The sequence below is a fragment of the Lagopus muta genome, chromosome 1 (genome assembly GCF_023343835.1).
Source record: "Lagopus muta isolate bLagMut1 chromosome 1, bLagMut1 primary, whole genome shotgun sequence".
Taxonomy (NCBI): Eukaryota; Metazoa; Chordata; class Aves; order Galliformes; family Phasianidae; genus Lagopus; species Lagopus muta.
The window spans coordinates 51,983,216-52,002,570 of NC_064433.1; the positions used below are offsets into that span (position 1 = coordinate 51,983,216).

The 19,355-nt window shown below is 38.9% G+C and overlaps 1 protein-coding gene across 2 annotated transcripts in view; it reads left to right on the plus strand.

Moving 5' to 3' along the window:
• LARGE1 (LARGE xylosyl- and glucuronyltransferase 1) overlaps positions 1-19,355 on the plus strand; it is a 279,750-nt gene that overhangs the window by 114,617 nt on the left and 145,778 nt on the right. The gene's annotated exons all lie outside the window — the stretch shown is intronic.

Sequence of the window (19,355 nt, forward strand, 5' to 3'; positions counted from 1 at the left end):
TGCGGTCATTTGTATGTTACACTAGTAAAGCATTTCTAGTATGGAAGCAACTGTACCAGTAAAAAACAAACAAACAAAAACCAACCCTCTGTACTGATACCATAAACTGCTTCCCAACAGCGAAATGTACTGCTAGTGAACATGAGTGTTGTTTTTTTTCCAGTGTAATTGTATGTACTCAATGCTTCCACAAGGATAATAGTTCAGTCAGGGATTAAACATTTTCATACTCCATTTCATGGCTCAAGAAGTCTCCTCAGGAGCTTAGGTGTACCGCCTAGAAAGCCTGAAAAATCCCCTGAACAAAAATTTGGATGCTAGTTTGTTACCAAAGGAGCAAGGCTTTTAAAACCATCATATAAAATCATTAGTGTTTTGTAGCTGTTGTTCGTTTGTTTTCCTCGTTTCTGCTGTGAAAAAAGTACTCTTAGGACTTCCTATTGTATTTGGAGTTCATGAAGCAAAGGAGAAACATTTTCAATTTAATTAACATGATCTTGAGGAAGTTAATGAGCTGTTCTTCCAAAAAGCTTTTTGTTACTATTACATATCGCATTATTTATCTGCAGTCCACATAAAGGTGTTTGCATATAATTTTGTGAGGACATCTGATAATCTTCTCTTAAATTTAGCTTTACTGCTGATTGCAATCTTTGAATCGGCGGCGCAAGAAATTCAGTTCTGATTCTGAAATCTGTGAGCATGGGCACTGCAGAGTCACTGAGATGAACTGAGCAGCCTGGAAGTAGGCTCCAGTTATCAAAATTCATACTTAGCTGCTGAGATACTGTATTCTGTTACCGGCACAAAGCCAACCAGCACGATGTAGGACGAGGCAGTACCTTCTCTCATTTATTAAAAACAAGAAAAAGGGTTCAAATGTAATTTTAGGCAAGCTTATGGTTTTCAGTTTATTAATGTGAAGCAGGAGTTAACAGCATCTTCAAAGCCAAATTGTTTTGGTTTTGTACATAGGTATTAGCAGTAGATGTGATAGCAGCCATAGAGATACTGAACATGTTCCAGGTTTGTGGGTTTTCTCCTCCTTTAAACTTCTGTTGCATTTCCTCAGGCATCTGCCTGCATGTCTGACAACCTGGTACCAGGTTGTCAGAATTGATTTGTAATTAGTCTTGGGATAGCATTTTCAAAAGGATATCAAGCCTTATTTTCAAGAGCAATGCTAGCTGGTTAGGAACTTCTTTTTAAAGTCACTTAAGCTATTTTAGAAATGATAGATGCCTGAAGGTGTACCTACTCACGTTGTAGACACTTAATTTTTCTTGGAAATCTGGTCTTTCCAGACCTCTTAGGTTCCTTAGCATCTATTCCTTTGAATGGAATGCATTTCTAGATCATCTCAGTGAGCGTTAAGATAGTAGTTTAGTCAAAACATATGAGGAAAGGCGAAATAAAGAGGACAGATTCCATTCAAAGGTATTAATATAGGCTATGGTGGTTGTTCTTGATGTTTAATTAAATAGTCTCATTGTTTTGTACCTAGATTAAAAGAATAATTATGCTTTTCTGTCTCATTGTTCTGCTATTTCCTGGTCTTTGCGGGGAAATAGGAATAAGGAGCAAGGAACAACAGGGAATAGAAACTTCTCAAATCAAGATAAAAGAATATTGTTAGAACAGCTCTTCACAACAGTCTGTTGCGGAAGAGTCCTCAATCAACTGTCTTAGTAATTCTGACCTGTCATCTGTGTGATAGAATTCCCCCTCATCTGAATTACAGTTAAAGCGATTCACTACTGTTGCTTTTACTGGGGTTAGTTATTTTCTTTTTGTTATAAAGGAAGTGCATGGTTATATGTCATTGCTTAAGGAGAGTTGCTGTTATGTGGCTATTTCCATTGTTTTACCTTTGTTTCTTGTACTTCTGGATAAATAAAATGTTGCAGAAATGTTAAGTACTAGTTTACTATTTTTCTAGGACTTTATTGTGCCCTGTAATCAGAATAGAAGAATTTAGCAAGCATAAAACAAGTACTTTTTTAGATTCCTCTAAAATTTAGTAGTCTTAGAGCATGTGAGCTCCTTTTTTCTTCAGTAAATGAATCAAAAGTCCACCAGACAGGCTTTTCTATTTTTAAAATGTAAGGTCAGCATGTGCTATGCTTGTCTTAAATTCATCATATACTTTTTACTTCCTCATCCCAACAGCACCTTGGCTGCTGTTTCGTTATACTTTTTTTTTTTTCTGGTTCATGTGTTCTCAGTTGTAAATTTTTCCTCTTTCTCTCTTCTGCTGTTTTCTCTTATATGGAGGAATATTTCAAATGTGACCTCACATTACTGATTTTCATGTTTCTTGGAGCAGTGCTTCACTGCACTCTGCATACTCCATTGCCCTAATAGTTTAAGCTCTTCTTCCAGAACGCGCACATAAGATCATCATTGTGCACTGCTCCGTGATCAGATCCTCCATGCATTGAAATTCAGTCAGCAAGATACAGTCATTGTGCTGTGTTGGCAGCTTTAATTGATATGGTAGGAGTGGTCCAAGAGAGAATAAGGTACAGTCTGCTCTTTTAGCTCAGTGGCATAAGTTGCAAATATTCATACTCTGCTTGTGAAGTTCCACTGCATCATCAGCCATGGGACTGTCATAGGACCTTCCTGTATGTACAGTAATGTTGCAGCTGATCTGATCAAAGTTCCAGTTGGGATTTTGTTCTCTGGTAACATTTTATAGATGTGCATATAATGTTCATATACCGGTCCCATATGTACCTATTTGCATCATATCTGTGAGCTGGGTGCATCAATTCCCCCAGACATACAGAAGTGTACTTGTCAGGTTTTCTCTGTTTTTTCTTGATCACTGATAGAACCTTCTCAGAGGAGTAAACCTTATAGAACCTTTGAAGTGCTCAGTAAAAGTATTGTAGGGAGGGCATTCAAGGCCAGGCTGGATGTGACTCTGGACTGCCTGGTATAGTGGTTGGCAACCCTGCACACAATAGGGGGGTTGAAACTAGGTGATCTTTGAGGTCCTTTTCAACCCAGGCTATTCTGTGATTACCTGGGCAAGCACAACTATCACCCTTGCCACCATGATTTTGTTGTATTCTCCTGTGTACAAGGATCAATGTGAGTTCTTTCTAGTTCTTATTTTCTCACCAGATCATCTCACTCTGTAGCTTTTTTCTGATCTTTTCTAGAAGTTTCTCAGTAAGAAGTCAAGCACCTTGCACTTCAGAAAACAAATTGAAACTTCCTGCTGTGAGCAGGTTTTGGTTCCAGTTGACATCAATTACTATTACCTCTCCTCTTGGATCATATTCCTGACACCATGCAGGATATTTTTTTGGCTTTTGTGGGTCTGCTGTTCTGTCTGTCCCCTCCCATCTCATTGTTTACTGCTAACTGCTATGGCAGGGGAGTATGCAAAGCTGAAATGTCTGTGGCTTTGTGTACCTCTGCTCTGCAACAACTGAAACAGCTTTGTTACCAGCATTATTCCTAAATCCAAAACACAGCACTGTACCAGCTGCTAAGAAGAAAATGATCTCGGCCAAAACCAGGACACACGGTTGCTCAAATTTTTACTCAAAGGTAGATTCCCTGAATCCTTTGCCCAGCTGATTTACAGAGTTCTTGTTGCCCATACTGCTGTTCTTAGCCTGCCCATTTCTCCTAAGCAACTGCTCATTCCCACTCTTCTGTTCTTGCATAATATTTTAAACTTTGTGGACCTTTGCTAAAAACAAATATTAAGTGACTTGCATTAAAAATCAGCCTATCCTTTATAGTGGTATGGAAAAAAGCTTGGGAGCTCCCAAGGTACAAGTATCATGGTAGCACAGTCTGACAGGCTGTTGTCTCTGCAGGCTGGAACTGTTGTTATTGTATACATCTCAGGAGTAATTATTGTCTTGTTCTGTCCTGTAAACAAAGGCAAACAATGACAGAAGTAATTGTGGTATTTCCCAAATTTTCAGTACTTGAAAACCTCATATTCATTCCACATGGTAGAGTTAACATAACCATATTTTCCTTACTGTTCCGCCACACCTGCAAATAATTTAGATTTTGGAAATACATTCCTGTTAGAGAGACAATGAATGAACAGCATACAGAGCACTGTTAAATCACCATGATCTGTTTTACCTATGACTGCATGACTGTTGCAATAGAGACTGTGCAGTTAATAGTTTTGATAATTAAAAAATATTTGTTTTTGCGCAGTTTTCTTAGATATTTCTCTTTCAGTTAGTGTCATAAGTAGATTGAAGAATAGCCTTAGTTGTTTTGCCATTGATTGAGCTGTGCCCATAGCTCAGTGCCAACTTGTTCAGATTTACTTCACCAAAGGAACGCCAAATAGAGAAGGGAAAAAAAAAAAAGAAATGTTAAATAAACTCAGAGTTAATAGCACCTCTGTGTTCCATAGTTTTCAGGTTTTATAGTAAAAAGTATTTACTGTAATTGTTTTTTGCTGTGGTAGGTATGAAACAGCCAAGATTAAGAAAGGAAACAAGCATTCCTGAGGTCACACAGCAGCCTGAAAACCCATCCCACAGCATATAGAGGAACATTTGGACAATAACTGTCTCAGACTGCATTTGCTGATTGCGAGTAATAGCCCCACTAGTATACAGAAATGACTCCCACCTTCTCTGGAATACTATTTCACTGGGAGATGTGCCCACTTTTAGAATGTTTGAAAGTGAAGGCTCAGCTGTTATGTTCTAGGCTAAATTTATGTGTGAATTTCTATTGAAGTTAGAGAATGCTCACCTATATTAGATGCTTTATGTCTTGAATAATTCTGTCACTTCATCCCCTATTTAATTACTTTCATTTTTCCCTAATTGACTTCAGGGTAATAACTTTGATAACTGAGACACCATCTGGCATTGGGATATAGATTTCACAAGAAGAAAGCAGCAGAATTACACTTGAAGTTGGGCTATATTTTTTTTCCTCTCTTTTAAACAGAAATAATCAAAACCAAGCATTAAAGTATTGTCATTCCACAGTTTTCAAAGAAATGTGCACCGTACAAAATCTAATGATATACAAGTACAGAGTGTACCCTAGAATTCCTCCCGTATACTCATTCTGTTCAGTAAAATAAATAATAACATGGTTGTAGCTATGCGATTGAGGCTTGAAATGAGGCTTATTTTCACATCTCTTGTGTGCAGCTGATAAAAGCCAGTCAGTTAGATTAGATATACCTGGGCTGCCTGGCACTGAGAAGGCGAGAATTGATGAAAATTCATTACATAAGCATTTTACACTGGCTGATCCATAGAGCAGGATCAGCATCAGCCTATTATGAGGGATTACAGTCTGCACAGCCACACAGAGAATGAGTATAGAATTCTGCAGGAATTTCAGAATGAAGAAGGGAATTGGGGAATGGTGGGCTCTGGAATTAAGGCATTGAGGTTCACCAGGACCTGATTAAAAACCAGATCCTAAATACCTCAACAGTAGAAGCATAGAAAGGAAAAACAAATCCAAAAGGGAAAAGGAACAGCAGTGAAATAAAATGTAATTGATATCTGACAGATTTGGAGTTTTATGTTCTTGGCAAAGTTGAACTTCTGCTTTCTGAGTGCTATAATGTGATAGAATTAAATTGAAGCCACTTCACTTTTTTGAGTTGTGGTTTTTTTTGTTTTTTTGTTTTTTCCTGGGATCTGGACACCTTTTGAGTGCCCAAAATGGAGAATGAGGATGCCCTGTTACGTGTAATGGTGAGGTAACAACACGTTTTTCAGTCAACAGTTTGCCTGTATAACTCTGAGAAGGATAATGCCAATAAAAAATAATAATAATAAAAAAAAAAGGTAGTGATTCACATGACTGATGCTAAATACATCCATTTTGTGTGTGTTTATTTATCCTGCCAAATACTTTCGTCTTGAATGTGTGAAAATTCTGCTGCAGACTGCCATAGGTGACCTCATACTGCTTAAAATGTTTAACAACAATTAAAATTGTTTTTTTTTAAATGCTCTTCAGGCTGAATTGATGATTGCACCCTCCCATCACAAGTGTGTCACAGGTGCTGCCCCTTCTGTTTACCTACCTCAGGTGATTTGTCAGCTGCTACAGAATGTACTCTTCATAATAAGCGCAAGTCATTTTAACAGTCTTAATGATAACTTAAAAAGTATTGCTAATTTGAAGTGTAAAGATATCATTATTTGTAGTGTCTGGAATTAGAAGTTTTTAAGAGCTTTGTTCCCTTATTTTTGCATCCTGACATGGATCGCACTTCTTGTTTGTCCTGCAGAGATGAAAATGAGATCTGACTGCAAAGGAAACAAACAAGTAGTGAGCACTGATATTTTCTCATCTAACTATAAGATTTTACCTCCCAATAAATATTAAGTATTGCAAAGGTTCAAATACAATTTTAAGAACTGGAAATACAGAACATGGACAGTAATTTCTTTGCTCACTCTTCTTAAATGCTTTGTACTTCTTAATCCGTGAAGTTGGAAAAAGATTTAATGACTGTCACACAGTAGTGTATACGCCTTCAGGCAAACATGGAATTTTAGTTTTCCCGTTGGTTGGATTCAGTCTGATTATTCAGGCAGAGAAAGAAGAGCATTGTCTAGAGGAATCTACACTAAAGATGTGTGCTCCCCAAATAGGAAACTAAATTTTTTTCATCAGAAGGAAGTAGCATGAGTTTCTAGGAGGAATTTTCAACATGTGCCTGGTGCAGTTATGATTTCTCAAAAGAGGAAAGGCTGTCTCTCAAAACAAATACTACATTCAAATGTCCTGCAAAAGGACAGAACATATATACTGATTGAAACGTGGGCTCTTTCTCAAAGGAATGTATACAGTCACAGCTGTTGTAACTCAATTCCTGTAGTATTTTAATGATAGTTAAGACCAGAAGAAAGGCACAGTTTAAAAAGTAAATCAGATAGTAATACTGCGAAGTACTTTTATTCCATTGTCTAACTCTGTTTTCCTTGGGCAGATAGTCTTAAATTAGAAAAAAGACCATGTTTCCTCATGTGATGGAAAGGTAGGCATTGTGGCAGCCTGTTCTCAGAGAGAAAGAAGTGAAGTGAGCCATGTCCTTTTAGCATTCTCTTCTCCATCTTTACCATTCCTGCTCTTAACAGTTGATTCCTGTCTAGATTTATGCAAGTTAATATAGAATATGTGACTACAGATAATGATTAATGATGATTAAGAGCCTAAAACAAGATGGGGATAGGTGGGAAGGGAAGCTACTTTTTTTTGTGCATGTGTATTGACAGAACTAAACATATGCCTTTCATGTCTAAATGCAGTACCTCCATGTTCCCTTTAGCTCAACACAGAAGAGTTGTCACAGACATCAGTTAGTTCACAGAATATGTTGCTGTGGAAAGCCCATGGCTATCCACCCTCACAGGCTGCCTGACAAAAGCATCATTAAAAATGACACGTAGTATTTCATTTGTATCCATTCAATGCATTTATATTTCACTCACTAAAGAGAACTCCCATAATATATTATCCTTCTGAGAGAAATTTGTGGAGATGATGAAATTTAGAAAAGGAGGGATGTATTCCACAGAAAATAAAACCTAGAGAGAGTTTACCTGAATGTGTGCAGATTCCAGGAACATTGAGCTCTGCTGCCCTGGTTGTGTAAAGCAGCAATATTTTAGCACAGCGTGTCACAGGGATTTTACTTTTGTGTCATCCTACACAAGAATAGGCATATTCTTTAAGGTCCTTACATAGAATTCTAAAAATATATTGATATGTTACTGTGTACTGGAGCAGAAATTTGAACTAGTCTCAAGTATACTTCATCTTTTACAAGACAAAGTCTTAGTAGGCAAAATATCTGAATCTTGCTGTTGGTTGATGATGTTTAACAAGTTGGTTCTTGTGGCTGCTCAAAAATGAACGTTTTTATTTGCTTGCTGCATAGGAAGCTCTGCTGGATTGTGATGGGGCACAGGGGATACGGCCCACATTCTGACCTACTGCAGTACAGCACTGTGTACATTTATGGTATAGTATAAATAAACCACTATGCTGCTGGTACATTAGACCTGTGCTTGTTTTCACTGAAGTCACTGGGTTTTGCCTTTTACTCACTTGAGGTTATATTCTTGATCTGCTCTCTTCACTTTTGGAACAAAACAAGAATATCGTAAAAAAGAGCGACTTCCTCGTGTTTTCTGACTGCAAGCCTAGGTCTCTGAAATGAAATCTGTATCTGCCTGATATAAGTGATATAAAATCAGTTCTGTATCACTTATTCCATCTTTACAGAAGAAATAGCTCTAATACATTAAATCCTTTTTCAGATTAAAAAAAAAAATAATGAATTAATGCAAGAAAGAGGTTCTGTGGTATATGTCAGTGAACTCTTGTTCTAATTCTTTATTATTATAACTTAATTTAATAGCTATTGTTTTAAAATGCTGTATGCTTCATTTCTGATGTCACAGCCATTAGACATCGCCTACTGCCGTGTCACCACTGTGGTGGTTCTTTCTTTTCAAAGTGTATTAGAAATTTTGCTGCTTATAGTACAAGACAATCTGTAGTACACGACAATCTGTTATGACATTTTTCTTCATGAGGAGGATGGAAAACTAGCTCATGAGTTATTTCATCTCTTGTCATAAATAAATGTCATAACACTGATCAGCCTTCGTTTGTTCTGAATGTGCAGTTATTTGCATTTTCCCTCACTGTTCTTTAGGACTGAAGTGGCTTAAATAACAGGTGCAGCACATGACAAGTGCTGAGAATGTGTGGGGAAAATAGAAGATTCTCGGTACTGAAAGATACTAATAACTTCTGCACTGCTGTGTCATCACAGAAATAATACTGATGTCATTTCATAACATATTAAACTTGCAATATTTGTCTGCATGCGTGATCTTCAGATCCATTTAGAAAGAAGAGAAATTGCTGTGTTGTCCTTTCTATCTGACTATATATATTTGCTTGTATCAGTTGATGTTGGCCAGAGCTCTGTCAGATTTGGAGTTTTGTAAGTGTCTGGATCCTGTAAAGGAAGAAATTTGTGATGTGGATTTGCATTTTTTTTTTTTCTTGGTTCTAAAGCAATCCTTGATAGTCAGTATTCAGTCTCCTTTTGCAGCAGCCTCAGTCAGAATAGCAGTGCATGGTGCTCTGATGGCATCTCCGTGCCAAGGGAGATTAAAGGGTATAACACCTTTCCACTAGGTTTCAGTGATGCCAACCAGCCTGAACTAATGCTGTAGCATTTCTGTGGATGAAATGAAAATCAACTGTTGAGGTTCCATGTAAGAGTGCTACCTGGTGACTTCCAGCCATGTGCATAAACTCTGCTATAGCTAAATCTGAAACTACCGCTTAAGAGGCTAAATGTTGGGTTTCAGAGGGTCCAACCACCTGTTCTTCCTTACATCTCCTCTTTGCAGCCCACCTCCATTTTAATCAAAGCCAAACATCTTTTACTTTCCAGTTCTGTGATCTATATGATCCATATTATATGCATGTGATGTCTGTAAAGCATTCAGGCCTGTCAGTGGTAAGCCTTTGGTGGGCTCTTAAACCCAAGTGGTAAAGGAGCTACACATGGTCAGGATCCTTAAAGCTGGAAGAAACCCCTAAAGGTCATCTGGTCCAACTCCCCTGTAATGAACAGGGATACCCACGGATACCCACAGCTTGGTCAAGGTGCTCAGAACCCCTCCACCTTGACCTTGGATGTTTCCAAGGATGGGGCATCCATCATCTCTCGGCTCTGTGCCAGTGCCTGAGCACCCGCTCTGTTAAAGACTTTTTCCTTATATCCAAGGTAGTTGTTACGAATTACAGAAGGATCTTTCCAATTCTTTTTTGCATTTTCATATCCCCAAAGGAAGCATACTTATAATGTCCAATATTAAGCAGGTCTGGACTTGCCTTATCTGTTGGGTAATTATGAAAACATGGAGAATTGCACACATAAATGTAATTTACACGTTATATGTATCAGGATTCTTAATACAGTGTACAGAAGAACATAGCAATGGCAGATTTTCAAAAATCTCATTCAGAAAAGTATGTTCTGGAGAAAGTGAGATGAGAGAAAACCTTGTAAAGATACTTAGTATTCTTTTCAAGGAGGGGGCCACTTCTAGAGGTCATTGACTGTTCTAGGAAGCGATGGGCTGGGTCTGTCTACTGAAGTTTTGCACATCATAGGATCATTAAGGTTGGAAAGGACCAGTAGGATCATGTAGTCCAACCGTCAGCCCATGCATGTGACTGCTCTAAACTGTCTTTTAACACGACCAGCCTCTGTTGGTGTAGAACAGTTGTTAAAACTTCTTTTAAGGATGCAAGGAGACGTAGATAATTGTTATGACATCTGTGTAAAATTCTACCGCACATTATTGTTCTTGTTAGAGATTTTCCTGTTGAAATGGGTGGCTGCATTTTAACTGTTATGCAGGGTTAGCACTATTTTTTTCTTCCGGCACGTAGACATCAGTATGCGTAAGTGCATTTCTTCTGAATGGTCTGCCTGATGAGGGTAAGGAAGGATATGCAAAGCAGACTCTCGTGCCCAGGTTCCCCAGATCCAAGTGCTGTACAATCAGGAAATGCATTATAGCATCCATTGTTGCTTCAGCAGGGAAAGCGTGCTTTACATATGCAAATACTGCTCAGAAGTTTAACTTAATAATTATCAGCTGGAGTCTATTGCTGAACAGCTGAGGCGAATCATCAGCGTCAGACTCTGAATTAACTACTACCAGGCTTTGATTGAACACACTTGTCTCATGCTTGTGGTTACTATGACAGTTGTAGAAAACTATACGTATTTTTTTAATCTTTTCTGAGCTTACGGATATTGATTTTTTGTATTCCTAAAAAACAATTGAAAATGCTGAATTTTAAACTTTCTCCCTTCCTTTTTCTTCCACTGTGTTCTAATGAGCAGAAGCCAGCACAGAACAGTTTGTACATCCCACTACTGTGAATGATTGTCACAGTACTGCATACAGCTGTGGGGATGCATTCGAGTGTATGCTTTACATTAGAGAGCTGTAATGGATGCCAACTGTAGATTGGATATTCTGCTAAATGAGGGCCTCGGAGGTCACATATGCACTGAGCTCGTGCTGAGCGCAGAGCAATCTCTAGGCATAACCAAATGGTTAATGAAAAAAGCAATGCGGCTCCTTCATAGAAAATCTTCGCATTAACAGATCCCGTTGTCGTCCCTCCCACTCCTACTGTACTCCAGGGAGATTCAGCTGGCTACAAATATTTAGCTTACAGATATCATTCATATGTCTTTTCCTAAGTGTGCTTTGTTATTCACATCACACTCCTACAGTCCCCCACAGATTCTCATCTAATTATTCCCTTCTTGCCCATTCCCATGAATAATTTGTGGCATTCACCCCCATTCTGCCATTTAAGGCAGTAGTCCATCCTGCTACGATCTGGATTGCTCAGTTTCCAGGAGGTGTCACAATTTATTTAAATTCATCCAGAATGTAACTCTGAAGATTTATTAATGTCTTGCAGAAGATTTCAGCTTCAGGGCACATTCTCCCACTAGACAGTGGTTCATCTTTGGTGCCATAGTAGGAGGACTGCTTCAGGGCCAAGGCAGCCAGCTCCTCTGACCATTTAAACTGGGTTGGATGCTTTGCACTGCAGGAGATAAGAAGCATGACATGACCCTTTGGGTCAGCTCTAGCTAGGGGTTAGCTGAATGCAATGCTGTGTGCAACAGATCTAAAAGGGATCATTTGTTTGTGCCCCTAACAGACCATTTGTAATTGTGATGTGCTCCACTATGGCTGGAAGTCATTGCTAACTCATGGCTGGTCGTTGGCACTGTAGACAAGAGCTGCTTCCAAAAATGCTACAGGTGCACCTGTTGAGCCTGGTTATGATGGTCAAGAACAGAAGAAATATTGACACTTTTGTCATGGATTCTCTAAGGTAGAATTGCAGAGCTTTGTTCTAGGAATTTTCCCTCCTTTACCTGTTTGGTGTCTGAACATTCAATTCTTCTGAGTTGTCACACTGGCAAGCTTTTTGGAAAGAAAAGGAGTATCCCTCTGTCTTTGTGGAGAAAAAAGCTTCCTTTTCTTCTGTATTCTCCCGTTTCCCAACTGTTAGAGAAGTAGTTTGCAAAAAAAAATCAACATCTTTACAGGAATGGGGTTTGGAGAAAATAACAATTCATCAAGAGCACAGATGGCTTATTTAGAATCTAATAGGTATTAAAACATTATTTTCCCTAAGCTTTACTCCTGATATTGATAACGTGTTATCTTTGCCAAGTTCCCCTCTTGATAACACGTTATCTTTGTCAAGCCAAGTCCCTGATAAAATCTTATTTTCACTCAGTGCTTACTCTGATAAGACATTATTTTCTTACATCTCCACTCCCAGTGGAAAGTGGAGAAATGTTATTTTTAGTCCTTTTCTTAGAGAAGCATATATTTTGCCAAGGCATTGCAGAGCAGGGAAAGGAAGAATGAAAAGAAGACAGGAAAAAAAGGGGGGAAAAAAAAAGTCATTGTATTCTAGACAAGGAAATGAGTAAGTCACATTAAGACTTATGGGCTTTTCTTTTAAGTTTTGTAAGAAGTTAACATTCTTAATGTTTCATTTGAAAAAGCGAACTGTTAAAGAGAGCCATATCCATTCTCAGAAAAGATGCTTAAGATGTTTAGAGCTTCTCTCCCTCTCTGCTCCTGCATTATGTTGCTACATACTTTTTACTTTCGCAGTCTTTTACTGTTTACCATCCCTTTTATCCCTGTTAGAAGTACCAGAATTAAATTCATTCAGCCAACACATAAACATTGCTCTCTGCAGCAGTGCAACGTGATGCCATCACTGACAATACAATTACTAACTTTCTGAGACACAAACCCGTGCCTTCATTTTTGTGTGCATAGCGAATGCAGCAATGCGGTAAGTGGTTCTGTGCTTCTGTTTCAGTTAATTAAAGAGACTGGGAGGTGTATCATGAGCAAGGCAGGGGAGTGTAAAGAAAGAAATGGGACCACTCTGTAGTTTATGAAGTTGAATCTACCCTGGGAAATAGTTTCTACCACTGAGTTCATTACATGATCTTCTTAAAACAAAGCTATTACAAGTGAGTGCTAACTCTATTTTTTTTTTTTTTCTATTTTCTGTGGTTACAGCTTGCAGACTCAGGATGTCATTTACAGAAATGCTAAGCATATACAATTGCATATACAGGTGATGAGCCCTGTTCTGTGAACAAATGAACTGCAATAAAAAATAATGTTTATTTGTTTTCTGGTTCTCAACTGTGCACCCAAACTGTTATTTTCTTTTAGTGTTAAGGACTCCGAACTGCCTTGCCTGAAAAGAGGAACTGATAGCATCACGTTTTCCTCCAGTACGTTAGAAAAAGAAGTGTCTGATTGTCTGTGCCATATGCAAGTGTTATAGTGAACAGCATTGTAGGCCAGTGAGGAAATAAGTCTTTTTTTCATATGAAGTGTGAGTGGTTGCAAATTTAATAATGAGCTGAAACAGCTGTGAGCACAATGCATTCTGTCCACTCACTGATGCCAAGGTTCTTTGGAAGAAAGTGGTGATCAAAAAGTTAGTGAGCTTGTCATCATGTACAAGGGAAAGACTGGACAAGAGGTCATCTTTCTGGCACTTCCAGACTTCTGGGTGTATGACATTGCAGACCTGATGTTCTGTGGGTGTAGTGTTTGTGCATGATGTGTATAATTTCCAAATACAACTGACAGTAGATACCAGTTTCGTTTGAGAGAGACAGTCCACACTGGGACATTTCTCAATGACACAACATTCTACTAGTGAAACTTCATCATGTAAGCTCTGAATTGCCTTGTGTCACCATAGAATGAAGAAATTCTAGGTACATAGCCTAAGCAATTTATTTCAGATCTATATTCCACTATTTGGAAGGTTATTTGGGCAAAGTTTTCTATTTCCAGCCGCAGTGATTTACAAAAAGATGTAGGAGAAAAAACTGTCTTAGCAAATAGGAGAGTAGGTATCTTGGGATACCTTAGCACCTACTTTTGTAGGTATGTAACTTAAAGTGCTAAACTTCATCTATAGCCACCCATATAACCAATATCTACCAGAGCGTTCATTCAGAGTAGAGTATGTAGAGTACAGGGGTGACAGATGATTAAAACAGACCTAGAATTCCAAAAGAAAATGGATAGTTTATTTGTTTACACAGAGCTTCTATATCTTAGAGTATGTCTAAAAGGGCTGCAGTTGTCTTTCTCCCCACCCTTCCCTCCTTAGGTCTATAGGGCTCTCAATACAGAGGGCTGGAGTGCCTCTCCTATGAGGAAAGGTTGAGGGAACTGGACTTGTTTGGCTTGGAAAAGAGAAGGCTACGGGAAGACCTCATTGTGGCCTTTCAGTACTTGAAGGGAGCATATGAACAGGTGGGGGAACAATTGTTTACAAGGGTGGATAGTGATAGGACAAGGGGGAATGGTTTTAAACTGAGGCAGGGGAGGTTTAGGTTAGATATTAGGAGGAAGTTTTTCACCCAGAGGGTGGTGACACACTGGAACAGGTTGCCCAAGGAGGCTGTGGATGCCCCATCCCTGGAGGCATTCAAGGCCAGGCTGGATGTGGTTCTGGGCAGGCTGGTCTGCTGGTTGGCAACCCTGCACATAGCAGGGGGTTGAAACTAGATGATCATTGTGGTCCTTTTCAACCCAGGCCATTCTATGACTCTAATTTTATTTATTATTCTGATTTTTTTTTTTTTTTTTTTTTCTGCAGAATGTTGGCTTTTGATTAAAATTGTTATGTTGCTAGCCCTCAAAGGGTGCACTGATAATGCAGATTTTCTAATGTGAACAAATGTGAAAGGGAGGAGTCGTGTTTTCTTGCATGTATAGTCAGACTGAAACATTATCTGTGAGCAGCATGACTTCCTCTTATCCCAGAAGCAGCCTAGAGCTCACTGCCGTCAGTTAATTCATTGTAAAGGCATTCTATGCTATCAGGCAGGGGACAAATAATAGCTAAAACACAGAAACCTATAGACCTTGTAAAGATTCCAAAAGACAAAGCATCTGCACTTAAGACAGTAAAAGAAATGTAAAAAGAAAAATGAGGCAAAAATAAACCCACACCACAAGGTGCTACAGAAATTTCCTTGTTTTGGTTAGTTCCTAGCTTTTAGCATTTGAGCTCAGGGCAGAGCCATCAGAGAAACGTGGCATCCCTGCTTCTGCATTTGTCTTCTCAATCAGGGTGATTTTCCTGCACTCCTGCAGCTTTCTCCCTTATCCAGCCCTGCAGTTAACCTCTGGCTAAGCTGTGCCCTTCCCCCAGCAAGCTTTCTGTGCCTCTGGGCTCTTTTCAGGACTCTCATCTCTAGCAGTCACCAGAATACAAAGCTAGAATCTCTGTGCCCATGCTCATCCTTTAGGCTTTGTCTGTAAGAAAATTGCTCTGCTTCAGTCCCTCTCCTTTCAAATAAACTGTGCTGGGTGTCTTTCTATAAGCTTTATTTTTCCCAGCATCTTAAGGTGCTGTGCTTATTGGAGGACAGTAAGGTTTAATGACATCTCTTGCCTTAAATGCAGGCAACTTCACATACGCAGAAGCATTCAATAATCCACACAGAGTTCATGACTTGTCAAGCTTTCTGAACTGTTTTGCCTACTGTGATGATAAGTCATTGGCCGCTGTCAACCGTGAAATAATATTCAGGTTTGTGTTTTGTGGACAGTGGAATTTTGTAGGTTATTTTTATTTTTTTGGTATGGCTTTATCAGCACAGAAAGTCTGAGGTAAAAGACTTGACACAGATAGAAAAAAACTACATTGTCTGAGACTGCCAAAGCCCAAAAATAGAGCAATAACCCCAAATGAAGAATAAAAAATTATAGCTTTATTATTATTTATTGCAGCACTGAAAAGTGTGCTACTTCCTTCATAGCACAGCAATGTTCCTTGCAGTGTTCCCTGGGCAACTCGTCCCAAAGTCACACAGACCTCGTTATGTGTTATGTTACTTTATTTTGATTTAGATTAGGTAAAAAGTGCCTAGACATCAGCTCAGAGCACTCTGCCAGTTACTTAAAACTATAAAACTCAAGTGCAGTGCAATCAGTTTAACTTTTCTACCTTGCTGCATACTGTCAGTCAGGTACTTGTGGCACCTTATATGTATTCACTTCTTCAAAAATGAGGCCTTCCATTGCCTTGAAAAACGATGGGATGGATTAGGGTAGCAGGCGGTGGCATTCATCTGCTATGCAGTAGCTACCAAGTCAAAGTATCTTCGCGTGTCCAGTGTAGTAGCAAGGCTTAAATGGAATAGTATAGTTTCAGCTTCAAGTGTACAAAAATTATGAGCTAGACCTTCCCCAAATCTATATAATAGCTATGACAAAAATTACTTCATTTCTGAGCTTTAAGACTGAGCTCAGTTCACTTTTGTTTTCATGCTTCCATTTGAAACAAGTCTTTCGATGGTCACAGCATCATTTTGCAGCAGGGAGTTAAGATGTTATGAAAACACCAAATATATCAAGATACCTGAGAATATTCATCTGTGTCAGCATCAGTGCGTGTCCAGCATTACAAACCCTGATGAGATCATCCCAGAAAATAGCTTGGACTTAACCACTTTCTAACAAAACCTAGATAGCTTCTACAGCAAAACATTTTCAACTATTTACCTATTTTAGATACTAGGTTGTATAATTCCAGTCCTGATTCCCATACCCCCTACTGGTCTGATGCACAAAATGAAACCTGTTATTTTTTTTAATTGTGGTAAAGCAGCATTTATGATCTATAGATCTATGCTCTTTGAGCAGCTAAAGAGGTACCGAACTTTACCTACACTTTTAAATGTTGGTGACTGTTATCCAAAAATTTTACTTTGGTTTATTGTTACTTTTACAAATGGCTTGGAAATTTTTCTTGCAACTGTTTGAGAAGGTGGCAGAATCTAAAGGACAGGAATAGGAAGAGGTAAGTAAGATGCGTGTCATGCTGGATCTCTGCTTGGTACAGAGCTGGGATTGCCAGTGAAGACTTTAGCTAGATTTGCATTGTTGTGGTATGGCAGCAGGGACTGACCCTTCCCACCATTATCCCATTACATGTTGTTGCTGTGTGACAGATGGCAGCGGAGGGGCACTCTGACAAAATGACATCTGACGCAGAAGTGCATATGAAGCAAAGGTGTGTCATTGTATTGCTCCAAGTGGAAAAATGGCAGCTATTGATATTCACCAGTGTTTAATGAACGTTTATGGAGGCCAAGCAGTGGACGTGAGGACCATGAGGCAGTGGGTGGTGCATTTCAGCAGCGGTAGCAGCGACAGTGGGTCACCTTCACTGGTGCAGATTGTTACAAACACAGCATGCAGGCTCTTGTTTATTACTGGTGAAAATGCTTAGCTAACGGTGGTGACTGTTGAAAAAATGGTACTTCATAGGTCGTTATTTGTTATTGTGCTCATTGTATCTGTTGTAGTTTCCTTGGAAATAAATAGGAGGCATTACTTTCAGGGCACCCTACGTATATCCAATTGTAAATATGTCTACTGGTAACACAGGTTGATTTTTATGTCGCAGTGTAGGGGTGTTGCTTTTATGTGAGTCAATCTATGCCATGTACTCTTGCTGTCCAGCAACAAGAATAAAACATAGGCACATCCAGATCACTTCCTAGCACAGGTGTCAGCATGTGAGAAACAAAGGCAGCACAGCCCCTGGCACAGACCAGCTGCACAGCTAAATACTCAAGTCTTTCCTGAGTCCACTTGCACAGCCCATGCTGGAGTCCCTGCAGCCACAATTGCACTTCTATGCCTTCCAGGCTGGATGGGGAGAGCTGACTCAGTATTTCATTGCACTTCTGACTGTAGCATGGCCTTCGTGTTGTTACTCTTCTCCTATTACACCTGTGATTTTTCAGCCATTTCCAATCTGTTTTTTATTGCTACCTACTTGCTTGACAATTCAGGCTCTGAAATATCAGTGGCCAAACTTCAGAATCTGTCCTGAGACATTTTTGAAGCTGAGATTTATTAATCAGCTTTACTGATGGTGAAAATGATAAATCTGAGACTGTTTGTGGGAGAAGGTCTACAAGCAAGTGTTCCATCCAAATGTTTTTTTTTAAGACAAAATGGCAATTTTATATGGATGAAGGGGTGTGTTTACACCTGCATAATAACAATAGAATTTGAAATGAGGTTTTCTGTAGCTGTTTTTTTGGTTTGTTTTCCAATAAACTCAGGACTATTCACCATTCATGTAAGCACGAAACAATGGAATAGAACAAGCAATGAGCAGGTCTTTATAGCTTTGAGTCAGAGAATAAAGAATGTTCTTGTAAAGGAGAACTGCTAAACTGCATGATTTTTGTTTTCTAAACCACTCAAGCTGCTGTTTGTTTGATAAAGTGAAAAGGAGTCTTTGCAATGGAGATACTATTAAATAGCAAAGTTAATGCAGGCAGGTGGAAAGTTATTTCTGTGAAGTACTTTGGAATAACATGTTTACATAACTGCACTGCAAGGGAATATATTGCTAATTATGACGGTGTGGATAACTCACTGTCTTGCTTTATTTCAATTTGATTTTAATTGATCATTTTTATCTGTAGTTTGAGGGATTTTTACCACCTAAGCATTTCAGCTGAATACATACAGCTTTGTTAAACATTGTATGAAAATATGTCTCCTTGCTTTCTTAAAATTTGGTAGCAATAGTGTACTGTAACGCGATGGTACAGCGCCTTGCAGTGTTTGTCTTCTGCTGAGGACCTCGGTTTCAGGTTAATTTGACTGTTTTATGCTTTACATCCAGCTCATTAGTAATGCTGTTTTGAACAAAGAAGATACCTTTTGAAAGTTAGAAAATGAAGTCTTTCATGTTTCTGGAATGCGTGTTCTCATTGAAAGGTGCCAAATTAGACAGGTTTGCTTTTTTTCAAATTCCCTTGTCTTCTTCAGCCAAACTACTTTCCAGAAACTGACCCACATGCGTAATGAGTGTTTTTATTGTTCTGAACCTCTCCTTTCTCGGCAAGCTGTGTTGCTGAACAAAACCCATCTGCTCCTCACATCAGCTGGGGCCACTGTTTGGCATGAAGAGGAATCCAAACTGCTGCAGCTCAACTGTGGAGGAAATGGGGAATAGGAAAATTATTTTATCTTGCATACGCTTCTAAAATGCATTTAACTATATATTAATTGTCTTGGAATTGAATCCTTCTATTCTTGATTGTCTTCCCAGACTAGATGCTGGCAGGCAGCCCTGTTGAGAACAAAAGAAACACATGCTTATCTTTTAGGGTGGTTTTTAAACAAGTAGGACCTGTAGCTCATAGAGCTTCAGCATCT